General features: G+C 45.6%; 1 long non-coding RNA gene across 2 annotated transcripts in view; it reads right to left on the reverse strand.

Annotated features, from left to right (window-relative positions):
• Positions 1–758: 758 nt before the first annotated feature.
• The window catches only part of LOC121096437, a 366,656-nt gene continuing 350,891 nt past the window's right edge, over positions 759–16,523 (reverse strand). For both annotated transcript variants that reach the window (XR_005830502.1, XR_005830503.1), the window contains 2 exons: positions 11,822–11,906; positions 759–9,754 (listed from right to left, as the gene is read on the reverse strand). This is a non-coding gene — a long non-coding RNA (uncharacterized LOC121096437). The remainder of the gene's footprint in view (positions 9,755–11,821; positions 11,907–16,523) is intronic.

Here is a 16,523-nt window from a genome sequence, read left to right on the forward strand (position 1 = left end):
TCAGTGTCATCTACTCTTTCTGTTCGCCTTCCTAATAATGTGATTGCTGTCTTCACATTGTAGTGACACTTTCTCTTCTTTACGTAGCATTTATTTCCCAGCAACAGCCCAAACTGCTTTGATGTCACCTGGTCTTAAACCTGCCTGCTGATGAGAGATGGAGGAGTGATTGATATGGCTTATCACAAACGTGGGCCAGGCATGACCACAGGACCCCTGTGCATGTGTATATAATTTTTTTTTAAAATAATTTTCTTATGCAGGTAGTTCCTCACACTATAAAACTTCCTCTGGTGTTGAAATGCTGATTTTTCTTTGTGGGAGTTTGGGGCGATGAGTGAGCGTGGCTAACTCAATACTGGCCTCTGGAACTACGTGCGCTTGCCCAGGGCTCGTCCACCTCCTGATAAACCCGCAGCAGCTGTTTTTACAGGGGGAACAGCCAGGAGGCATGGGGTGGTTGTTTTAAATGCAAATTATTGGGCTTTATACAGGACTAAATGGCTGAATTCTGTGGCTAGCGTCATGCAGGATGGCAAATTATGATGTTAACAGTTGGACGTACTGAGGGCAAACCATTCCAGTGGAACACAAGGCTTGCCCGTTTTTTCTGTGCTTCTGATAAATACAAATAACTTGAAAAGTTCTCTATGCAAGAAAGAAGCACAGCAGTTACTAAAAATTAAGGGAAATACAGTCACACATCTTCAAATAGTAGCATAAACCCAGTAACTTATGACTCAGGACTGAATCCAATCTCCAAGTGTGTTACAAGAACTCTTTGTAAGGCAATTACATTTCTGGCTAAGATTCCTCCAGTCAAAAAATATTTTTACAGCAGAAACATTTTAAAATATTACAATTTATCCTCTATTCTTTATTTGTCTTGAGGGTCTGTTAGCTGAGCAGCCACAGTGCTGATGGACTCAGATTTATGCACACACACACAGAGATGGCATCTTGGGGTGTCAGCCATCGTGTTAGTGTTGCGGAGGTGGGAGCAGGAGAGCCTACTGTCCACATCTCATTTCTTCTTTGTCCTTCCTATTTGCTTCGTCCTCAAACTGCTGTTCAACAAAGCCGTCAGTGACAGGAGTGGAGGTAGCTCCTCTCTGTGAGTCTGTCACCAGCCTTTTCATTTCTCTTCCAGCCCAGCTGTGTGAAGATCATCACATGAGTGGGAGCCTTTTCCCTCCACGATGGTGGTGCAGGTCTCTCAGCTTTGCTGGCTCCACCTCGCAGCTGCTTCTTGGTGCATGGCTGTACTAAGCTGCACACCACCATAACAAGAGAGGCAGGGATGGGAATATTACTCGTTTTATAGACAAGGCACTACGATCCTCTAGGCACAGACCCATGTTTCCCAGCAAACAGTCAAAATCATCTTCCACCCATTGTAGCAACCCAAATGCCTTCCTGCCTCCCTGTATTGCGCAAGCAGCGCAAGTTTGCCTTCTTCTGTCCTCAGATATGCCCCTGGCTTGCTGGTTCAGCTGAAGGGTCTCGCAGCTGAGTTGAGCCATTTTCCCCCTTTCTTGGCTTGCCCCACTGCTATGGTCCCAGGGGGACCAGAGCTGCCACACACTCCCCTCTGAGCGTGCCTCCGCTGCTGAAGGCACAGGCTGAGGGCACAGCTGGAACGGGGATGCTTCCTCACTAGAGCATTAAACCCTCCTCGGTGGTGATGCTGTGCCAGTAATAAAACCTAGTCCAAGGCAAGTCATACTAGGAAAAGCGTGCTTTTCCCGGATATCTGTGCCTGTGCTGGAAGAACGGTACCAGAAGCTATGGCAGCCAAAGCCATTCCTCTTCTGGTTTTTGTTTTTCAATCTGCTTAGTCAATAAATGCTGTGACAAACTTGGCGAAGTTGCTCCGCGATGCTGGGCTGTGCTGCGCGAAGCTGATGTTCTGCCACAGGAGCCGGCAGTGCTGGGGAGCCCGGCGGCAGCTGCTCTCCAGAGGGGTCAGCTTTGGTCAGGTTGAGGTGAGAGCGGGTTTCACGGGATGGGGCTGCGGAGTGCGCCATCACTGTACCAGCAGGGTCTTGCCTGAAGCCCTGCCCTCACAAATATTTATGCTGTAGCATGCATGAGATACTCCATGGCTGCTTTCCAGAGCGTGGGATAGGAAGACATGGAGAGGGTGTATTATCATTTCCCTGACCATTGCAGGTGCAAAGAATTTGGTAACAGTATTTGCTCTGCAGCCAAATTGCTCTCAGACTCCCTCCTATGTTTATTCAGTTGAAGAGAATTACCCAGTTTTTCTGCTGTGCAACAATCAGGGTAAGAATTCCCAGACAGCGTATTTTTCTTTCTTTTATTTTATTCCCTTTTGAAACATGTGTCTAGACAAGTGACAGGCAAACCTCAAATTGTTTGGTTGCATATTTGAAAGGTACCTGAATGTTTTCTCCCTCAGTCCATCCCCCTGAATGCATTCAACCTGCCGCAGTTCCTGGTAATTGGGCTGAGTGCCTCAAGAGAGCAACTTGTCTTGTGAGCTTTTCATCTCCTCCTGGTGTTAAGGAGTTCAAAGACCTCTCAACTATAGAGCTTTGCAAATACTTTGCTCTTTGGATTTCTGACTCTGTCTCAAACTGAGAAGCAGAAGGAAACATGATGGGATGGGGGGGGGGGAGGGAATTTTATTTATATATATATATATGTATGTATGTGTGTATATATATACACATACACACACCCTGCAACCCTCCAAACTTTAATATAATAGAGAAGTGTTCTTTATTCAAATTAAAAATGCAAAGAAGCTGCTTATAAGTAGTTTGAGAAAAGGAGAAGTATTTGAATCCATTTTTAAGCTCATTTAGACCAGGATCTCCCAGCCAGCAGCACGCTGCCCTGATGGCTGCGGCGTGTAGCGCTGCAGCAGTTAGGCAGCCCTGTGAAATGGGCCACACCGGACATCTGACTGGTACAGACCTTGGTCACACTGTTAGCATGCTGGGCTGGACGAATGCAGTTAGTCAAATGCACTTGATTTCAGTGGGCTTTCACATGGATGAAAAAGTCTACTGCAATGCCGATGGCAACCTTTTCAGTACTTGGATCAGGAAGTATTTTCCTGCTCTAAAATAATTACAGAGTCAGGGCTACGTACTGGAAATGGTTAAAAAATAATTAGGGTAAGTGAAGGCAATGAAGAAGCCTCTTCCATTATCTGTCAGTCCATTTTATTATGTATTTGTCCAGCCAGCGATGCAGATGGTCCTACCTTCTGAGTAACAAATGACCAAGTGTTTATGGTAAAATTTGTCCCATTTATACTATGTCACAATTTTTTAAAAGATTCTGGATTTGGGCTTTACTTTGTCATCTTAGCAACATGCGTCACCTCAGGTGGGTCACTTCTCTCAGGTTTTGGGCAACTCCAGTTGCAGTTGTTCTGACATGGGGGTAGGGAGGGAGTGGGCGCAATCTGGTTCAAAACGCAGAGCTTTGGTGTGGCTCCAGTCTTTCCACCACCCCACTGACTTGGTGCTGACACACAGTAAATACCTGAGATGAGCCAAAGTGCCTAACTTAGTGTGGGAGTGGAGGTTCAATGCAATAAATTAGGTAGGAATAGTGAAAACCACTGGTTTCTGCTATCCAGCAGTTCATTTTTGTTCTTATTTTTCACTTAGCAATCTATAAAAAAATTACTGCAAAACTCGACTCTTCTCTCCAGAGTCAATAACATCCCCTGTGCCAGGTGGTGTAATAATTCAAAATAGGGCAGCCCTAGGAGAGAGTTAGATTGGGTTAGGAAGCAAACTCCAAAACTCCAACTCCACTGCAGCTGGTTCCTCGCTGCTAAAGGCTCTGTAAGCAGAAACCCAATATTGCAGCTCTACAGTACCACTGGAAGATTGTAATTTCCATTCCGTTCGAATTTTAACATGAAAAAAAGTCTTTCTTTGGCTTGATAAATTCCACGCGTCCTTCCCACCTGTTTCCATTTTAATTCAAAAATAGAAACACACTAGTTCATATCTTATTTCCAAGTTGGCAGAAGTCCCTAGGTTGGTTGGTAGTGCTATAACTTATCAGAGTATTTTGCTACTTTTTCTTTCCTCCCCTAATGTGTGGAAACTGAGAGCTGGTTCTTTGGTTGGTGTCAACTGGCGAAGTCCTGGCTTTTCTGGAGAAGACAGCCCAGAGCCGTAGCTAATGCAAATCACCACAAAGTCAGGTAATGTTACTAAGAAAATATTCTGTAATAGGCTGTGCACGCAGAGTTGCTTGGGGAGGAAGAAGAGTTTGGTGTGCTTTAATCACAGGGTGACTCTGAGGCACAGCTGTGTTGTAGCCATGAAAAGAGAAATAAATGCAGCTAAGGGGAGAGAGGAGCCAGTGACAGTGCAGCAGGCACATGCGAGAGCTCAGCTTGAACAGAGCGCACTTTTTTTCTTCACCAAGAAACAGGAAAGATGAGCTGAAGCGGGAGCAGTAGCAGAAGTGTGTGCATGAGATGGATGGCAAGGACAGGCGGGCCTGTCTTGGGAGAGGAGACTTGGAGGGAAGAGTTGAGAAAAGCAATGGCCGAGATTTCTGCCTATAAATAGGTCATAGCTGAAAATTAACAAAGGTGAAGAACCCTTTAAGCCAAGGGGTGCAGTGGTATGAGGACGGTGACATAAACTGCCATGGCTGGACTCAGAGAAAGGTTCCTGACTACGGCTGGGAGCCAGCACAAACACTCTGCTGCTGTGAATCTTTTCTTGCTCACGCTGCAAGGCCCAGCAGGAATCATGCCTGCGTGCTCTTAGCAGATGTCTCTTGGTTTGGAAAAGGATGTCAGAAAAACTGTTTATCAGGAGAAAAAAAAGGCTTATCTAAAAATCATGTTTCTGCCTAAGAAATGAATGCTTAGACCAAAACAATGCAGGTAGTCACAAAGAAGTGAAATGCTTTTGGGGAAATCAAGAGGGGAGAAGTTGCTATGTGTATTGGTTTACATCCCATTTGAATGTCCAGTTCAGTGCAGAGGTCTGCTCAGAAAGGGTATTCCTTGGAGAAGCAAAGGCATGGGTGACACAAACATGCCTGGTGCTGTGACACTCTTCCTTGTGTGCAAACAGAGCTGTGCGCTTCCCCAAACGTGTTCCTGCCCATGTCTGATGGGGGGAGCGGGTGGGAGCAGGTGGGAGCCGAAGGTCTCCCGAGGAGAGAGGAGAAGGGTGGATATGTGCCCCGGCGTGTGGGGAGGTACCTGCGCAATGCCTGGCCTCGAAACCGCACGTAGCTTTCCCTTACCAAGGAGCAGGCAGATGTATCGCGCAGCTGACAGCAACAGCCCCCCCCGTACCTGCTCGTGTTCGAGGGTTACCGACCCCAGGGGAACCCCTGTGCTGTCCCTGCTTGAGGGGCTGCTTTCTATACAGCTTGTCAACATGGAGGAAGTTTTCTTTTTTTAAACTGTGGGTAATGTTAAGAATAAAAAGACTTTAGTGAATAATCCTAAATAAGGAGCGAGCATTTAAACAAAGGGCCACTGTGGAATTTACAAACGCATGAATTAGCCCATTGTAAAATGGACAGCACTTTACTCAAGGGTGCAGCGGCTACTTCCAGCCTTTCAAACTTCCACCAAGGTTTAGAGGCTAAGTGTGAAAGAAGATAAAGAAGAGAGATGTTAATCGCTGATGGGATTTCACCTCTCCTGAGACTGTCGATAGGACATAAGCATGAGTCCATCTTCAGTACACCTGGATTGGCTTCAGTCCTCCTGCAGCTGATGAAGGACACACAGAGCAGCAGAACAGATCTGCTGGGAAAATTTAGCTGGTCAGCCTGAAAGTCCCTCGCATCTCCGTCCCCGCCCCCCCCCCCCATCCAGTCAGCATGTTAGACCTCCCTTTTTTTTGCAACTGTGCACAAAAATAATGGGTCCAAGCATAGGAGTACACTGGTGTTACATAGAGTGACTAGGTTGTGCAATTTCTATTGCCGTACAGGAACACTGCTTGCTTTTATGCTTTAAAGTCAATGAGAAGAAAAGTAGAAAAAAAATTGTCCTGCCTTTGCTCTTTGGCAGAAGAGCAATAATTTCAGTGCACCCTCCCCCCCCCCCCCCGCCATGTGCTTTGCTGTGTTACAGGCAGTGGTGTTGCTTGCAATGAAATGCCACAGCTGTGAACTTTGCTTCGTGTTAGGCAGGAATGAAATGTTCTCTCCTTCACTTCTGTTCGCAACACAGGCGACATGATTCTCTATTACGTTACCTGAGTGATCAACATCCAAATTATTCGTCCAGACAGAGTGTAGCAGGGCAAAAAAACCCACCCAAGAAGTCTGTGGTGTAACTTCAAATACATATATGAGTATTTCCATGCTTGCAACTCTCCTGTGTAGGTGTCTAGCAATTCCCACTGATTATCTAACCATGTGTTTTATTTTTCTCTTTTTTTTAAAAAATAATAAATGATTCAATGCATTTTCTTTTGTGGCATGTTAGATTGGCTAAAATAACACGTGGCCGTATCCTGCTCTGATTGAATTTAATGCTACCATTCCTACTGACTAAACTGAATCAGCATTAGGCCCTCAGTGTAGAAAAGTCCACGCTATGTGTAGAAGTAGCCAGGGCTGTAAATACAGTCCCTGTAGCTTGGGGACATACTGAGCTCGTTTGGTACAGAAATAGTATTATTTCATAATCTGGATACAGATGGTCCAATCCGGCCCAGTACAGGCAAAGCTCCCACTGAATTAAGAAGAGAAAAAAAACAGGTTGAAAATTTGCGATTGCAATTGAGGTCACTATAGCACAATCGGTGCGGTTCTGAAACATGCAGATGTTGCAGTTTTTCACTGGAAAAAGTCATGGCCCAAACATGCTGCTCAGCTCGGAATGTTCACAGCAAGAATTGTACAATTCATGCAGCAAGGGCTGGCTCCCCTTCCAGTTATGCTCTCTGTAAGTGCCTGGCTCTCATGCCTGTGATAGTTTTCTGCAGTGGATTACCTGTATGTCCAGCAAACAGGTTTTCCAGGTGCAAAGTGGTGCACGGAACAACGCCCAGAGGGGTAACGCTCAGAAACTCATGATAACTTCATGCGGTAGGTCCTGCACCACAACAGAGCCAGGGCAGACCTGAGTCACAGTCCTCAGGGATGCCTCACAAACGCATGGCTTTCTAGGATGAGGCACAAGTTAAGTCTCAGGTTAAATTTATCACAGGTTTGGCCCTTCCTCCTAAACCACTCGGACAGCTGACTGGCGGGGGAGTGAGAACGATCCGGGACAACAGAGGAGTGGCAGGATTTTGTGAAACGAGGAAATAGCTTGCGGATGCAAACTGCCCGGTGGGGTTTCACACTGCCGTGATGTTAATCCTCCAGGAGAACTGGATCTATACTGAGGCAAGGTGAAGAGAAAAATTTCTTCAGCTGGCATGTGCAAGCAGGGTGATTTCAGATGAACTTGCTCCTCGGTGTAGCTGAGAATTCCCCAAGAGGAGGGCAGCTGAGAGCAGCAACAGGTATTGCTCTGGGACATCAAGGCCGCCGTTTAGGATGCTGTGGTCTCTTGCAATAGAGATACTGCAATAATGCCCTCACTAAGAACACATTTTGTGTTTTTGGCTGATACACTACAGGAATTCAGTGCAGAAGGTGTGCAGCTCACCTATAAACACAAGTGATTCTGTATTTGGCAAAAAAAAAGGCATTGTAGTTGAGTCTTTCCTTCCAGCTGGAGGTCCCTTCGTCTGATGGTCTGCACTGTTTATGGAGAAACCGTGATCATCAGGGTCAGATGATCTGACAGTTATTAAAAACAACAGGCCAACAAATGACATCTACCTGGCCATGGAATGAAATACTTGACACACCAGATGGGCCGCCTTATCACCAATTTCTCCAGCTTACCCACTCAATATTGATAACATGCTCAGAGGAGTTAGGAGAGTCATGCCAATAATCACAAATGCCTAAAGACTGTCTGCAACAGGGCTTCATGATAAGAGATGAGAAAGTAAAGTTCTTTTCCAAAGTTAGAAGATGTTAAAAGCTGTCTTTTTGGAAGATGTGGATAAAGCTCTGTTCGCTATTGTGGGAGGTTACTGGCGAGTCCCCTCAAGGCTTTGGCTAGGATGTCTGCCACACATCTTTCTGCAAGAGAGAGGTTTTTGTGCATTACTTAGAACTGAGGTCGTTGAGATACTAATTTGATAGTGTTCAGACATATTCATAAGTAGTCTGGTAAAAAGGATGAATAGTGAGATGAGAAATTTTGCAGATGATGCAAATTATTCAGCATTGTAAAACTAAATCTGGCCACAAAGCGCTGCTGAAAGAGTTCACGATCCCGAGTGGCTGGGCAATAAAATGACTGAGGTAGTGCAGTGTCAACAAAAGCAGAGCACATGCAGAAAACTCACCCCAGCTATACTTCAGCGTAGACAAGCCCTAAATGTAACATTTAGCAAAGAGAGCTTGGAGGCCTCTGCAAATATCGTTTCAAGTCCATCAGAAGAGGCAGCTATGACGTTAAGAATGAACTGGCAAAGAGGCAGGGCCAAGTCAGAAAACATCATTACAGCACTCCTCGATGAAACTCTACCTCCATGGCAGTGTGTTTGCCAGCCATCTAACTCCACACGGGTTGAGCTGAACTAGGAAGCATAGGAAGGAAAATGTTCAGGATGAGGAGAGCTGGGCAACAGCTTCCATGAAGGTGGAAAAATAAGCAGATGATGAGTCTTCAGAGTGGAAAGGGATGACAGAAGCAGGAGGCACGGTAACGGTCTGTCAGATCATGACTGACATAGAAAAAAGCAAATAGGAACTGGATGTTTGCTGCTTCTCCCAAGAATTAGAGGGGACCTGGTGATGCTGTCACACAAGAAGGTTTAAACCAACAGAAGGAAGTACTTTTTCATACAAAGCATAATTAAATTGTGGAACTCGTTGCCACAGGATGTTGCAGAGGCCAAAAGTTATAAATGGCTTGAGAAAGGGATCAAAACATTTGAGGAGGCTAGATCCATGGGTGGCTGTTAAAACACACTGGTCTGGAGGCAGCCTCTGCTTTGGGAAGTCCATAAACCACGGATTGCCTGAAGCGAGGAGGGTACAGCAGGGGAGGGATTGCACTGAACCTCCTCCTTGAGGTTTTTCCGCCTGCATCTCCTCCTGGCTATACTGGGAGATGGGATACTGGCCCATGTGGCCTTTTGCTGTGACACTGGTCAGATCCCAGCTCTGCTGGGTCTGCTTGAGGCATGCCTCTGCTTACTCCCTTTTAATAATAATAAAAAAACCCAAACCCACAAATGCAGAACAACAAAAAAGCACAACCGAAAACAGAAGAGGGGGAAGAAACAACCCCAGCCCTCCACACACGGTTAGTAGGCAGCCTGGTAGTTGTTTTATTTTCTTTAGAGTGGACTTTGTGTTGCAAGTGGCAGGAAGCCATGAACCACAAAAATAAAATAATTCTAACCCTAGTGCTAAGTAAGGAAAACAAAGATGGCTCAGCAATTAGCAGCATTATATATGTTAGTACTAAGTAACAACAGATGTCAGGACTTGAGCCCTTTGCATTCCGTGCAATCCTTCGGAAACCAAAGCCTTTTGACGTTGCTATACATTATTGCAGTTATTTTGGGTCTGAGAGAACAGCAAAGGCTCTCTGAATGTTGGAATATGTAGGTTGTAGGACTGGCTGGGTCTTACCTGTGTCTACCTCGCTGTCCTGCATACTTCTGCTGACTTAACAGGCTAGCGTGTGCTGTAAAAGGCTGCTCTGTAAAGACATGCGCTGGCCATGAGTCATTAGCAAGCATGCGAAGCTAATTGGCAAAATACTCATAAAAGATTTTGAAGGTGGGTTAATTACAATTCATTACACTGTAAACTGTCCCCAGGCTATTGTTAAAAAATGCAGGAGTTTCAAGGTCCAGTATTTTATGATTCATTTTGCCATGCAGTGAAAAACAGACTCTATATCAAACTACATTCATTATAGTTAAGACCACAAAATCTTTATTGGTTTTCCCAACATTCCCTCCTTGTTATATGAATTCATATGGACTGCACATTTCTAACAATTGGCAAGAAGGCATGAAATAAAATTTATGATATTTTCTTACCTTCTACTCGGTGCAGCTTTAAAAACTGCCCTTTCTAGTTGCTTTACCTCCTCCCACCTTAATTCATTTGAGCTGATAGGATGGGAAATTGAAAATAAACAGAGAAAAGAATGGGAACAACTTCGCCACGTTTAAGATTTGGTCGTCCGATGAATCTGGCTGCTGCATGTGTGTGCAGGAACCTTAGCTTCAAAAGGATACTGGTAACAAAACAGTAGTAAAGAAGAATTTCCCCTTGTAGTAATATAGATAATTTTTTTTAAATTCAGAGTAGACACATTTTTACCAATTAATTGTACTTCCAGATGGAGGCTCTTGTAGCTAAGGTCAGGACTCATCTTCAGAGATCTGCTCAGACAAATCTTGCAGGCTCGTGTATCACTTTACTCATATGAGTGATACTACCCACATGCTTTGCCAGACGGGGACCTTTGTCTACTCATAGCCAAATTCTCCAGCTTATAAAAGAAGATAACAGAGCCTCTGACTGTCTTTGCCTACACCAGGGATGTCAAATACTTACAGTTTCTTGTGAAAGGTCTGTGGGAGGGAGGCATTACAAGCGAGTAGCTTGGTATAATTTTCAATAATGCTGTGTTGAGAAAAAGTTAACAGAGGAGCCAGCTGTGACCTCTGTGGGAGCAGAGCCAAGCACTGCTCATCAGTGCTACCTCTGTACCCTTCGCCAGGGTCTCCTTATCTCCTTGTGCTGGCTGGCACTTGGGCTCTCCTTTGAGGCGTCAATGGTGCCATTCTGCCGTGCTTTTTCTCCACCCCGACACGCTGGGCTCCGTTCACTTCTGCCAATGCAGCAGGCTGCCCGCTGCGCTGGCCCAGCCTCTGCGGACTGCGCCGAGTCCTACTCTGCAGGTTCACCCCTATCTCTACGAGCCTTGTTGCTGGCATTTCCAGTTCAGCCGAGCTAACTTGGGGGTTAAACGAGTTCTGATAGGCTCTAAGCATATCGCTATTACTGTTATCAATACAGGGCAGTGAGCTGCCATGCTCTGCTGGAAGTCCGAGCTCAACGCAGTGTCCAGCCCTGGCACTGCTGTCCCAGGTGGGGCAGCCACCAAGGGCAGTCACAGCTGGATCAGAACCGAATTTAAACATAAAGAGTAAACCATGGAAATAGCCAGGGACTAATGCTCGCCCCCATTAAAAATGTTGATGACATGGACGGATTTTGTTCTTTCAATTAATATTTTACTACTATGTTTTTTTGAGGTGATGGGGAGAGGGGGAATATTGAAGAAATCTCTCACTCAGGCAATAATTGAATTGCTGGTCTTAGTTTTTTCTTATTGAAACCTCTAAATCTTTCAATGAAACCGGACATTTTTGGACGCAGAATTTTTCATTCAGTTGAAAAATGCCTTCTCCATCACAAAAAGGCATTAATAGAAAAAAAACCACCCCAAAAGCAAACCAAACCCCTTCCAGCTTGAAATTAGTCACATGGGAATATCAGTTTGGTCTAGTAAGACTCGGTAATAGATTTATTGTAGTGTGCATTGGTTTTGTTTGCATTAGCATATTGTAAAGTGATAAATATCTTGGGTTGGCTATTCTGACTGAGGTTTTCTCTGGGGAACTGGATTTCCTTACATGACAGTGTCATAACTGCCGTATTTATTGGGACCAAGAATTTGTCTAGCTTGGTTTCCAACAGAGGCATGCAGAGAAGAGTAAAAGCTAACTCAAGCATTTATGATACTTACCCTGGGTAGTCTGCCAGCCTCCACGTCTGCTCTGTCACACTGGGGACTGACCTCTTCCTACTGATGTTACTGGAGGCTGTGACAACTGCAATGAAGATCAAAGTGGTCACCTGCACCATGTGATTTACAATGGGGGCATTTTCCCACCAGCGGATCCATCGTATGGGATGTACCTCTTGCCTTCCCTCCTGAAATGCTCTCCTGATTGAACTGGTGGGACCCCCCCCAGTCATTGTGCCAAGAGCTGAGCAAAGCCCAGGAGTTTATAGCCCAGCAGCCAGAGCTCGGCTGGGTTTTCAGAGCCGGTGGGCACCTGGAGCAAAGCACTTAGAAATCAGAGTTCAAGGACTATAATATTTATGGGTACTGTGACTGTGGCTGGGATCTAACAACTATATCCAAAAACATTGGCAAATACTTCTTTTGTCTTGTTTTGTTTTGTCAAGAACTACAGCTGTTCCTGTTGCCATCTCACCTGGAACTAGTACATGAAGAAACTTCATCAGCTTCACTTCATGACATTTAGCAATGTCAGTGCTGTTACTGGACAGATGTACCAGTGGGTGAAATGGAAGCAAATGAGGGAAAAAAGAAAAGTGACCAAAATTTTCCAAATGCTCACAGTGGAGAGATTTTGCAAGTGGCAGGTGTCAGTATTAAGTACTGAATTCTTCATTTTCCCATTGGTCTCACTATAAACAGGGATATTTATTTTCAAAATAGGCATTTTTCATCACTTCTTTTTAGGGTCATGCCTCTGTAAGGCACACAGATGCTGAATTTGGACAGGACCTTTTAGCCATAATATATGAAGCTCCAAAATTTCAGAGGCTTCACTAAGAATATTGTGCAGAAATTGGGATTTTTGCCATTGACTTGATTGGCTCCAAAATTACACCCTTGCTGCTCCTTGGAAGTCATCTTTGATTTGGAAATCATCTTGATGAATGCTGTGATACATTAGTCTCCAAGGAGATTCCTGCTACTTCATTGTTTTGATGAGGCTGTAAATAACAAAAGAGCCTTACTCATCAAGTGCTCGTCCAGTCTTGGCTCAACTCAGAGTAGTCAGGACTGGGCAACAGCAAAATGTTAATCAAATTCCTTCAAATCTCAACAGAAATGTTGAACAGAGCTTCTCTAAGACTGCAGAAAACTCTCCATGGGAAACTGTCAACATTTCTATTTAAGATATTGTGTCAACATTTGGCATCTGTGAACCAGCTGGTGAAGTGTTTGGAAAAACCAGGAAAATACAATTTATGGATGTTTGGAATACATATCTACATGAGTATATACCCATAAAATTTATACATATTTCTATCTAAAATATACAACCTACCTATATACAAAGTTTTCCAGTTGCTAACTATGTGTGTGTGTGTAAATGTGTTTATGTGCTATTTATATATGAGAACAGGAAAATTTTCAGCCAGGTCCAGTTTTAAGCCAGCCACTCTGAAGGCAGATTTGTTTGTTTGTTTCTCAACCCCCTTTTTGTCAAATGGAAACGCGTGGCCAGCAGGTTGAGGGAGGGATCCTCCCCTTCGCTCGGCCCTGGTGGGGCCATGGCTAGAGTGCTGTGTCTAGTGCTGGGCTCCCCGGTTTGAGAGAGACAGGGAACTGCTGAGGAGGGCCCAGCAGAGGCTATGAAGATGGTGAGGGGACTGGAGCATCTCTCTGATGAGGAAAGGCTGAGGGAGCTGCGCCTGTTCATCCTGGAGAAGAGAATGAGAGGGGATCTCTTCAATGTCTACAGATAACTTAAGAGCAAGTGTTAACAGGACGGGGCCAGGCTCTTCTCAGTGGTGCCCAGCGACAGGACAAGGGGCAACGGGCACAAACTGCAGCACAGGAGGTTCCACCTGAGTAAGAGGAAAAACTTCCTTACCCTGGGGGGTGAGAGAGCACTGGCACAGGCTGCCCAGAGAGGCTGTGGGGTCTCCTTCCCTGGGGACATTCAAAACCCGCCTGGACCTGACTGTGCAACCTGCTCTGGGAGAACCTGCTCTAGCAGGGGGTTGGACCGGGAGAGCTCCAGAGCTCCCTTCCAAACCTGCCCACGCTGTGATTTTGTGACGTGGTCTCTACTAGCTAGGAGCTGGATATCCTGAAAGCTGTTCTGGATGGGCGCTGGGACAGGACATCACTGTTGGTGCTTTCAGAGTTGCTACCATCAATAACTTCTCTCTCCCACACAAGTGTTGAGGGAGAGAGCTTGGCCCCACAGCCATCTGTGGCAAAAATCCCATTGACTTCAATGAACCTGGATTTCACCCTCCGTCCCTGGAAGAATTTTACAGATATGCAAATAACACACTGTCTATATCCCATAATCAAAGCCTCCCCTTATCGAGTTTATTTACTTTTACACTGCGTGTGATATTAAACTCAAGCTCTTTAAATTCCTGCTTTTATTCTAGGCTCAGTAGAAGGACCCCCCTCTTCTGTTTTCACTGAAATTCATCGAGGTTGGTGGAAGTACCTCACTGAAAGTCCCTCATGTAGATTGCTTCCTACAGTAAATTCAAAGGCATAAGACACCTCACAATTGGCTTTTATAACCTTATGAGAAAAAAAAAGCCTGGCTCAAAAGCTGCTGACTTTTTCTCCAGCAGAGGCTGAGCTGCTAAGAGATTTGTAGCAGCCCCGCTTAGCGAGCCAAGCCCTGCAACTCAAAGGAGGGAAAAGTGTCATAAATCATCGCAAACGAGGCACTGCTATCTAGCCGTACACCCATGGGCCAGCCATCGCTTTTGGAGCCAGCAGCTCACCAGCAAAGACGACATTATCACCACCATGAAGGCAACCTGGAGCCCGGCAATGAATTCAGGTCCCCTGTGTGACCTTGGACAAGGCGTGTAGACTCCTTGCCTTCACTTCCCCATCTAGAAGATGGAGCTAGTAACACCTGATTTGCTCATCATGCTTATTTAAATTATGAACACCTCCAGGCAGAGGCAATCTCTTACAACGTGTCTATACAACGTCTAATAGAAGGCCCTTGTCTCAGCTCAACCTCTAGGTACTACACGAAGGCAAACAGTAGTACTTGGCACACTGCAGATTTCAAACTAGAAATTTAACACCAAATAGTTCTCATTCTCTCCTGCTTTTGGCACTTGGCCCTATTCAAGATGATTTTGTTTTGTTTTGTTTTTTAAGAAGGTACGAGAGCAAATCCCGAGGGCTGTCTGTCTCCGATTCCTATTAAAGTTTACATTACACTCACTGGCAGTTTGTCTCAGGATAAGAGTCCCAGGGTTTCCCCCTTAGATTTTCAAACAGCCGTACGGCAGAAAGCAAGAAAGCATGAACTCTATCTGGTGCTGGAGCTGCAGCTGTAATCAGAAGCTTTATGATGAAGTTCAGCTGGAAGAGCAAAGGAGAGGAGAAAAAAACCAAAACCAACACAAAACAAAACAAAACAAGGGAATGCCATCAAAGTCTTTCAAAGACAGAAATTCATTTTACCTTTGTCAATGACTGTGGTTTTCAAGGATAAAGATCAAAGCAATGACCGTGGGCAGAGCTATGACAAATGCCGAGATCAGTCTGTTAAACCCTAGCATTAGTGCTACAGTTAGACTGGTGTCTAGACTAGCAGTGGGTACTCATGCCAGGTTTGGCAAACACGGCAGTGGAGCGCTTGCATCAGAGCTGTAACAAAAAGAGTGAGGCATCCAAATTGCAGAGGGGAGGGAGCAATCAGACTCCAGCAGAGTGGAACTGGAAAAAGGAAGTTTAGGAAAAAAACCCCAACCAACCAAAAAAACCCACCCTGCCACAAAAAAACCATCCCAGATTATTGCCTGAGCTCAGGGAAAGACAGCTGAGAAGACGCATCCCCCCTCCTGGTTTTTGCATTGTGATTAATGTACACAGAAAGCTTAGATAAGTGGGGGAAAGTAATGCCAAATTCTTATCAATACAGATGAGCTGGCTTCATATTCCTCCAGCCCTTTCATGTGGAAATGAGAGTGCATTTGATGAGGCCAAGCCCATGTTTGAAACAGCTCAGCTGGGATGTGCGCGTGGTGAGGGTTCAGGTGCCTGCACAGAGAATCGCTACAGCTGGATGGAAAAGGGGAGACCTTTCCAGAGGGCAGAGGGTGCCTTCAGCTTCCTTGCTTTTTCTGTTCCTCATAGGGAGAACAAAGCCCTTGCTCCGTGGCAGAAATGCATGCTGAGGTCTGAGCTGATGGACTGTGCAAGGAGGCAAGGTGCTTCTGGCTGGTGAGGGGCCCTGGCCCACGGGGTCTCCACGTGCCTCCAGAGAGCTCTTGCATGGACCTTTAAAACTCAGACCCTGTCATGTCCCAGAGGAGGAAGGTGGATAACTGACAGCAGTACACACGCTTACAGCAGCTCGTGTTAGTACGCTTGGGGCCAACCCCGCTCCCACCCTGCTGCCCTGGGGCAGTGCTTGCTCCAAGGCTGCAGGCCTGGATGGAGGAGAGAGGAGCAATGGCATCACTCTGTGTGTGGCACCCTGTACCCCGTCAAGTCTGGGGCTCTCCTGGCTTGAGACTGCCACACAGAACTGATACAGGGATAAACTAGAAAAACTGATGGACAGCCACCATTACTGGAGCATCTCAAAACTCCCCAGATACTTGAAACCAACCATTTCTCATCACAGCTACATTGGCTTCCACCAGTCACGCTGAGTTCAAAAGAAGCTGTGAACTTACGTGGGCAA

Source organism: Falco naumanni, chromosome 12, assembly GCF_017639655.2.
Source record: "Falco naumanni isolate bFalNau1 chromosome 12, bFalNau1.pat, whole genome shotgun sequence".
NCBI classification, from domain to species: domain Eukaryota; kingdom Metazoa; phylum Chordata; class Aves; order Falconiformes; family Falconidae; genus Falco; species Falco naumanni.